General features: G+C 41.7%; 1 protein-coding gene across 3 annotated transcripts in view; it reads left to right on the top strand.

Annotated features, from left to right (window-relative positions):
• Positions 1–2,170: 2,170 nt before the first annotated feature.
• LOC127573912 (tumor necrosis factor receptor superfamily member 13B) overlaps positions 2,171–9,469 on the top strand; it is a 35,569-nt gene continuing 28,270 nt past the window's right edge. For 2 of the 3 annotated variants that reach the window (XM_052022498.1, XM_052022496.1), the window contains exon 1: positions 2,171–2,210. The gene's annotated coding sequence lies outside the window, so the exon portion shown is untranslated. Of the gene's footprint in view, positions 2,211–6,847; positions 6,968–9,469 lie in introns of those variants that run through there. The other variant, XM_052022497.1, reaches the window with a different exon arrangement.

The raw sequence follows: 9,469 nt of genomic DNA, 5'->3' as shown, positions 1-9,469 counted from the left end.
AACATTTTCTGCAGATCTGTAGCTTTCTAGCCTTCTGTTCGGTGTGCAGCCATATCTGTGACCACCAGCCGCTGATGCTGGTCATCTGTCTTCATCTAGACCCAATCTATGGTAACATAAGCAACAATTTGGTTGATGTGATGGACAACTCTTCAAATTGTAGGAACACTTACCAAAACTACTGTGATAAAACCCTTTTCTACAACAACATCAATCTACCTTATCGAGTGCCCATCAAAATGGGACAAAATAAGCATACCATCAAGGACAAAATGTTAGCCACATAGTCAGATATTAGGGCAGACAACAATAAACCTAATCAAAGAGGGACGTTTTATAGGGGTCCCTTAAAGGCAAAAGGAGAAGTTAAAGGAGAAAGTTCCAAGATTAGATTCTTGGCAACCAAAGGATGATCTCAATGCTGACGTGACTGAATTTGGGGATGAGCAAGAGTCCAGAATTGGAGAAGATAGAAGTTTATTAGATTATGAGGGGCATAGAAGACAGCTGGTATCTTTTCCCCAGGGTCAAAATGTCTAATATGAGGGCATGCATTTGAGGGGGTAAGTTCAAAGGAGATGTGCGGGGCCAGGTTTTTTTTTACACAGAGAGTGGTGGGTGCCTGGAGTGCACTGCCAGGGGTGGTAGTGGAGGCAAATATGATAGAGGTATTTAAGAGGCTCTAAGATAGGCACATGAATGTGCAGAGAATGGAGGGATATGGACATTGTGTAGGCAGAAGGGATTAGCTTAGTTTGGTATTTAATTACTAGTTTAATTAGCTTGGCATAACATTGTGGGCCGAAGGGCCTATTCCTGTGCTGTATTGTTCTACCTTCTATGTTCTATATCCAAGGGTTACAGGAGATTAAAAAGATACTGTGGGAGATGGGTGGGTGAAACAACATGGAGCGATTTCAAAGTCAGGGTGAGAAATTTAAACTCAGGCTATGCTTTACTGGAAGCCAATGTAAGGCAAAGGGCATATGGATGAATGGCACAAAGATACAAGTTAGGATATAAGCAACAGAGTTTTGGATGATTTCGATTTTAGATAGTAAAACAAGGAAGATCAGCCAGGAGAGCACTGGAACAGTCAGATCTTGAGATAACAAAGGCACCATAAAGTAGGCAACATAAGGCACCAAAGGCAACGAGCACAACTCCCTTGAATGGATTTGTCTATGTCAATTGCTGCTGTCTACTTGCTGTAATAAGGAAAAGCAAATTCAGTGCACATCGAGCAAAACAGGAAGGATTCTCACTCAAAATCTCTTCCAAGAATATTTCCTTTTCATCAGCTGGTTGCCAGAACTTAAAAGAACACAAAATCTGTTTCAACAAGTTCACAAGACTTGCTCTGTTAAATAAGCTTCATTTCTCGGCTGTTCATAAATACAAGGATACAAATGGCAGGACACAGCAAAGACAATTTGGGTCATCATTAAACAAAAATCAATCGTTTCTAACATCATGTTACCGCTTGTCACAGTTTTCTTAAAATGAAAAGGATTTGCATTAATGCTCATCACCAGCACTACAAGCAAGTTGACATTCATATAATATTTTGGCGTCAGTCTCAGGGTTTGCTGAATCTTGCTGGCATATAGTGATAATCACATTTTGTGATTCTCTTACTGATCCAGGTTCAGATTAAGTGGGGTGTGGTAGGAGGGATGGTGGAATAGAGGGGGAAGGTGGTGGGGTAGATTGGTTTTGGGACGGAAGAAATTTTGACTTTGCAGATGTAAAGAACATCCCTCCTATATAAGGATGTAAAATTACACTTCCTTTCCTGCTGTTTATTCACTATTCAATTTCAATATCAGGACAAAGCATGCTGGATTGGTGTGGAGTTTTCACCTCTAGTACATTTAATTAAACTTAAATTTTAGTTACTCAAGTTGAAGTAAATTGTTTCAGTCACTTTCAGTCAGTGGCCAGAGTTAATTATCTACATATGTGTCTGTCAGAAGTTGCACTATAAAAAGATTAAAATCATTGGACTTTTATAGAGAAATTAAATGACTGATTAAGATTTGCAAGTTTAACATAACTTGTTTGGTTTTCTATTCTACCGCTCCAGAAATGATGACAAGGGAAAGTCCCTGGAAGTTCTTCCTTCTGTTAAAACAAGAGGTTTCACACTGATTCACAGATGCACACGTACTGTCAAGCCACAAAGAAGTGCCAGCTGGGACCAAGATAATGTGAGTCCATACATAAATGTATAATGTGCTCAGATAATATTAACTGTTAGCATTGATAAATTAAGGGAGAAGTACTTAACCAGTTACTCTTAGATTCCCTTTCCAAAACATGTATATGTACTTAAAATGAATTTACATTTGCTCCAGATTTAAACAGATATACCTATCCCAATGCAGAACTTTAAGTATGTTGAGACATTTTACTGTTTCTATAGATGTTACGCAATATGGCATGTTCAGATCAAATGTCACTTATGCAGCCTAAATTGTGCTTTTTAATTATATCATTCTTTGGAATGTCAGCATCATTAGCGTTATTGTCCATCCATAGTTGCTCTTGAGAAGGTGGTGATGAGCTGCTGCCTTGAACTCATGCAATTCTTCTGGTGAAGGAACAACCACAGAGTGGTTGGGTAGTAGATTACAAGATTTGGAGCCAGTGACAATGAAGGACCAGTGACATATTTCCAAGTCAGGACGGTGGGTGAATTGAGGGGAACCTAAAGCGATGGGGTTCCCCTATGCCTGCTGCCCTTGTCGATCTTGATAACAGAGATCACTGATTTGAGAACTACTGTAGAAGTAGCTTAAGCAAGAAACAGCAGAACATTTTGTAGATAGTACACACTGCAGCCACAGTGTGTTGGTGGTGGAGGGAATAAATATTCAGTGATGGATGGAGTAATAATCAAACTAGCTGCTTTGCCCTTGATGACATCAAAGGTCTTGGTTATTGTTGTAGCTCTGATTACCCCGGCAAGTGGAGAGTGTTCCACTGCTCTCTTGACTTGTGACGCAGATGCTAGAAAGGCTTTGAGGCACAGGATTGTTCACTCACTGCAGGATACCCTTGCTCTTGTGACCACAGAACTAACGTATTTGGCCCGGTGATGACCCCAGGATGTTGCTAGTGGGGGATTTGGTGATGGTAATGCCATTGAATGTCAAGGTCGGTAGTTAGATCTCTCTTGGAGGTGGTAATTGACCAGCACTTGTGCAATGCAAGTGCCTCACATGTTTGTGAAAGGTAAAAAGGAAGTGGGCATACAGCTCAGAGAGCATGCAATACACCAAGAAATAAAAACATTGATTTGTTAGTTAATTAATGCAGTTGATACAACTGCCAAAGAAAGAGAAATGGCAATGAATGGTCTCCCTGTAATGCTTTTGTGAAAAGTATTACATGAATAGTTGGGAGGTAGTCATTCACAGCTTAAGAATCTGCCAGCAGGAAAGGAATGGTGATCACTGGACATTCCAGGAGAGCCAGTGAGGGAGTCCATGAGATCTTCACACTCCCTACCTAATATTCACCTGGGAATATTGGATTGGCAATATCCCTTGGAAGTAGAGCCCAAGCTAAGTCCATGGAACCATGACTTGATTGAATTAACAATTGATAAGGTTCCTCATGGAAGGCTCATTCAGAAAGTCAGGAGGCATGGGTTCCAGGGAAACTTGGCTGTGTGGGTTCAGAATTGGCTTGCTCATAGAAGCCAGAGGGTGGTAGATGAAGTGTATTCTTCCTGGAGGTCAGTGACCAGCGGTGTTCCGTAGGGATCTGTTCTGGGATGCCTGCTCTTTATAATTTTTATAAATTACTTGGATGAGGAGGTGGAAGGGTGGGTTAGTAAGTTTGCTGATGATACAAAGGTTGGTGGTGTTGTGGATAGTGTAGAAGGTTGCTGTAGATTACAACAGGTAATTGATAGGTGCAGAGTTGGGCTGAGAAGTGGCAGATGGAGTTCAATCCGGAGAAGTGTGAGGTGGTACACTTTGGAAGGACAAACTCCAAGGCAGAGTACAAGGTTAATGGCAGGATACTGGGTAGTGTGGAGGAGCAGAGGGATCTTGGGGTCCATGTCCATAGATCCCTCAAGGTTGCCACAGAGGTCAATAGGGTTGTTACGTATGGTGTGTTGGCCTTCTTTAGTCGGGGTATTGAGTTCAAGAGCCGCAAGGTAATGTTACAGTTCTATGGAACTCTGGTTAGACCACCCTTGGAGTATAGTGTTCAGTTCTGGTCACCTCATTATAGGAAGGATGTGGAAGCTTTAGAGAGGGTGCAGAGGAGGTTTACCAGGATGCTGCCTGGATTGAAGAGTATGTCTTATGAGGATAGGTTAAGTGAGCTTGGGCTTTTCTCTTTGGAGAGAAGGAGGATGAGAGGTGGCTTGATAGAGGTGTACAAGATGATAAGAGGCATAGATCGAGTGGACAGTCAGAGACTTTTTCCCAGGGCGACAATGGCTAACACGAGGGGACATAATTTTAAGGTGATTGGAGGAAGATATAAGGGGGATGTCAGGGGTAAGTTTTTTTTACACAGAGAGTGGTGGGTGCGTAGAACGCATTGCCGGCAGAGGTTGTGGGGCCAAATATATTAGGGACATTTAAGAGACTCTTAGATAGACACATGAATGATAGAGAAATGGGGAGCTATGTGGGAGGGAAGGGTTAGCTAGATCTTAGAGCAGGATAAAATGTCAGCACAACATTGTGGGCCAAAGGGCCTGTACTCTGCTGTAATGTTCTATGGTCTAGATTGACTTATTACTGTCATGTATACCAAGACACAGTGATAAACATTAGTTTGAGTGCCTTCCAGGCAGATCACGCCATTCATAAGTACATTGAGGTAGTAAAAAGAAAACAGAATGCAGATATAGTATACTAGCTACAAAGAAAGCGCAGTGCAGGTAAACAAATAAAGCGCAAGGGCCATGACGAGGTAAATTGGGAGATCAAGGATTTATCTTTAACATTTGAGAGGTCTGTTCAAGAGTCTGCTAACAGTGGGATAGAAGCTGTCCTTGAGTCTGGTGATCGTGAGTGGAATTTGGTTTGAAAGGAGCTACAGTGACAGGGATTCAATATTTATCAGGGTAGACAGGTATTCCAATGGTCAGAGACGTGACTCTAGGATGGCACATTGCCTTCCAGTGTAAGGGTAAAGAATGTCACAGAGTGGCTGCAGAACATTCTGAGGGGAGGGGATGAACAGCTAAGTTCAGTGTCCAGATCTGTACCAATGTCACAGGAAGGAAGAAGGATGAGGTCCTGCAGGCAGAGCTTATGGAGATTGAGACTGAAAAGCAGGATCTCAAAAGGTAGTTATCTCCAGATATGCAGCAGTGAGTACAGAAATATATGGTCAAATGAACACATGGCTGAAGAAACAATGCAGGAGGAGGGCTTTAGATATTTGAAGCATTGCGAGTGGTCTGTGGCATTAGAACAGTGCAAACAAGACAAGTTTTACAGGGCCAAGACCAATATGTTGGCAGGGAGGTTTACCAGCGCCACTGGGGAGAGTTTCAATTAACTTGCCTGGGGGATGGAAACCTAACAATACTTTCAGAGGGAAAGAGACAATTGGATGTAGAGATGAGAATTTAGAAAATGAGTCAAGATAAAAGATGTGGAAACAGGTAAATAAAAGCAGGCAATGCATAACTGTATTGACATCAATGCAAGGAGCCTCAGAAATAAAGGTCACCAAGGGAATAGACAGATAGTTATAGTATTGTGAATATTATTGAAATATGGCTTAAGGCAGTGAAGGTGTGGCAGCTGAAAATTTCTGGTTACAGGGATTTCAGATGGCTGGACGGGATAAAATAGGAAGGAGCAAAGCAACATCGGCTAAGCGCACAGTCACAGCTCTGAGAATATGCTTGAAATTTCAACGAGTAAGGCCATACTGGTTGAAATGTGAAGCAAAAGAAGGGGAAAATACTATAGATCCCCAAACAGTCAGATGGAAATAGAAGAGCAAAAATACAGGCAAGTTTCTGAGAAATATAAAAATAACAGGGCAGTAGGAATATTGGATTTCAATTAACAGCCTTAATTGATTTAGTTGTAGAGTAAAATATGTAAAAGGTGCAGAACTCTTGAAATACTGACAAGAGAACTTTTTTTAAAATCAAAGTGTAGAAAGCCTGACAAAACATAGCACTTAGTTTTAGTCTGCGAACCACTGGGCAAATGGAAAGGGTGGCAGTGGGAAAGGTATTCTGGAGGCAGCAGTCATAATCCAGTTTGATTTAACACAGTTATGGAAAGTACAATGATAATCCATGGGTAAAATTCTGTAAATTGGGATAAGACCAATCTTACCGGCCATGCTTAATGAGAACACACCAAAATCTTACAGTGATCTTTTAATCAAGAGAAATCTGAAAAAAGAATGACTGGATGATTTCTCAAACTCATATTAATTCTTTTAACGTGCTTGTTAAAAGTGATTGTTCTTTATCTGATTGCAATGAGTCTTTCCAATTCTTATCAGTTCACGTCAATTTGTCCTAAAACGTATTCAGTTCTTTTATAGCTAATTTTGCAATAGTCTTAAAAAAACTGTTTAGGTCATAAATATTTTCAACAAGGATCCATATGTTAGTTTATTCAAAGATTCATTTAAGTCTCTGAAGGGCAATGTTGTTACAATCGGCAACAGAACATACAGTATTGCTGAACAATAAATCATTTTAATTGGAAATTAGTATGAAGGGCAAAGCCTATTGTACAAGAGACTGAACAAATCAGGAAATAATAATTAGGTTATGCAAAGTTTGTGTCTTAAAAGCATCTAGGTTGTAGGAGGAAGTGCAAGATTGTGGGAGGTATGAAGTCCCACACTTCAAGTTCCAGAAAAAGAATGAAACTGCAGCAGATTGTGCCGAGCCTCAATCTCAGCTCAGAATGTAGTGTGAATAAGATGATGCACATGGAACTTTGAAGGAACAAGAGAGGCAAGTAGAAAAAAGCACAAGTACCATTTGTTTACTTGTCTTTAGTTTTCTAACTTTGAGGCTACTAACACAGGTCTAAATTTCATGGTGCACACCATCTAGTAAAATGAAAGAAACTGGGTATGTAGTTTAAACAGAGGAAAGGGTGAAAACAAAAGGCGGGGGGGTGGGGGGCAGATGGTTCGCAAGATCTTAGTCCCCTTTTAAATTACAGTGATGTTTTAATTTGCATTTTGGCAGATGGTAGCAACTATTGAAAGAGTGGGAATGTTCAAGTGCAACAAATTTACATCGCTTACCCTGCCTGTTCTGATTCACAATGTAACAGCATGTCTAGTGATATGACTGTACTTAATTCTTATTATGTGCACCTGGGTTCACTCACGACCTCTCCAGTGCTGTCTGCATGGAATTTGCAGACAGCAAATGTGCAGACACGTGGATCTCCCTCGGGTGCTCCAGTTTCCTCCCACATCCCAAAAACATGCAGGTTAGTAGGTTAATTGGCCACATAAATTGCCCCTTATTGAGGGAGTTGATGAGAATGTGGGGAGAATAAAAAAAAAGGCATTAATGTAGGATTAGTGTAAATGGGTGGTCGACAGTGGGTGCGGACTCAGTGGGCGAAGGGCCCGTTAACATGCTGTATCTGTCTATGACTATGTCAGGGTGAACCATGAGACTGCTGTGAATTCTGCATTTTACTTTTTGGATGCCTATTGCAAAATCAGGCATTTAGATCACCATTAATTCCTGTTAGATGCAAAGAACATTCCTCCCTACACCAGCTCACTAGATCAGGCACTGCATGGATTGGACACAGAGTGAAATTTCCTCTACACTGTCTTACCCTAAGTACTCCCAAAGTCACATCGTGAAGAGTAGATGCTTATTAAATCTTCTACAGAGGTGCAGCTGAAACTGTAAGCTCTGCATGGCAACACTTCCATTGACTGCAGAAGCCCCTCTGCAGAGAGATTCCCAATTTAGTGGGACATTTTCCTTGAGATTTCATTACAGGCTCTTGGGCCTTGACTATCATCAACCTGTTTTCACATGCCCACCTCCCAGTCAATCAACTTGCTCATCCTCACACTGCCTTGCCTTAATATGATCTGTCACCCGGGTGATTCTCAACTGTCAGCCAAAGAGCCCTCATCTCGTACCCATTATTTTTATAATTAATAAGCAAATGGGTTCAAAGAAAATGAAAAGAAATGCAGTTTTGAAATTTCCTGATGGCTTTTATCCAAGGTTGCTCTCAGTAGTACCCTGGACTCTTCAGTTCTCTAGATCAATTGTTGGAACTCCTGTATGATTTTTGAATGCTGAACTTGAGGGATTAATAGATGCCTCTCTGCATGGCATCAAACAAAGCAAATGTTTCAATTCAATTTGCTTGCACCCACCTAGCATGGAATAGGCCTTGCTTGGGGGTGGGGGGCAGGTGGAGGGAGTGGGATAGGAGACAGAGACGTGGCATGGTCTATTATGAGGGAATTATGAGGCTCTCAGGCAGGAAATTGGAAGATTAAATTGGGAACAGATGTCCTCTGGGAAAAGTACGGAAGATATGTGGCAAATATTCAGGGGATATTTGTGTGGAGCTCTGCATAGACATGTTCCGATGAGACAGGGGAGTCATGACAGGATACAGGAACCGTGGTGTACGAAGGCTATAATAAAAGGAAAAGAAAAGCATACAAAAGTTACAGAGAGCTAGGTAATGTTAGAGATCTGGAGGAGTACAAGGCTAAAAGGAGGGAACTTAAGAAAGAGATTAGGAGAGCCAGAAGGGGATACGAAAAGGCCTTGGGGGGCAGGATTAAGGAAAACCCCAAGGTGTTCTACAAGTATGTGAAGAATAAGAGGATGAAATGCGAAAGGATAGGGCCTATCAAGTGCAGCAGTGGGAAAGTGTGTATGGATCCGGAAGAAATAGCAGAGGTACTTAATGAATACTTTACGTCAGTATTCACCACGGAAAAAGATCTGGGGGATTGTAGTGGGGACTTGTAGCAGCCTGAAAAGCTTGAGCATGTAGATATTAGAAAAGAGGTGGTGCTGAAACTTTTGGAAAGCATCAAGTTAGATAAGTCACTGGGAGCGGATGAGATGTACCCCAGGTTGCTGTGGGAGGTGAGGGAGGAGATTGCGGAGCCTCTGACGATGATCTTTGTGTCGTCCATGGAGACAGGAGAGGTTCCGGAAGATTGGAGGCTTGTGGATGTTGTTCCCTTATTCAAGAAGGGGAGTAGGGATAGCCCAGGGAATTATAGACCGGTGAGTCTTACCTCAGTGGTTGGTAAGCTGATGGAGAAGATCCTGAGGAGCAGGATTTATGAACATTTGGAGAGGTTATGATTAGGAATAGTCAGCATGGCTTTGTTAAGGGCAGGTCCTGCCTTACGAGCCTGATTGAATTTTTTGAGGATGTGACTAAGCACATCGATGAAGGGAGAGTAGTAGATGTAGTGTATATGGATTTCAGCAAGGCATTTG

This window comes from Pristis pectinata, chromosome 8, assembly GCF_009764475.1.
Source record: "Pristis pectinata isolate sPriPec2 chromosome 8, sPriPec2.1.pri, whole genome shotgun sequence".
Taxonomy (NCBI): Eukaryota; Metazoa; Chordata; class Chondrichthyes; order Rhinopristiformes; family Pristidae; genus Pristis; species Pristis pectinata.
This window is presented reverse-complemented; position numbering and strand designations above follow the sequence as displayed.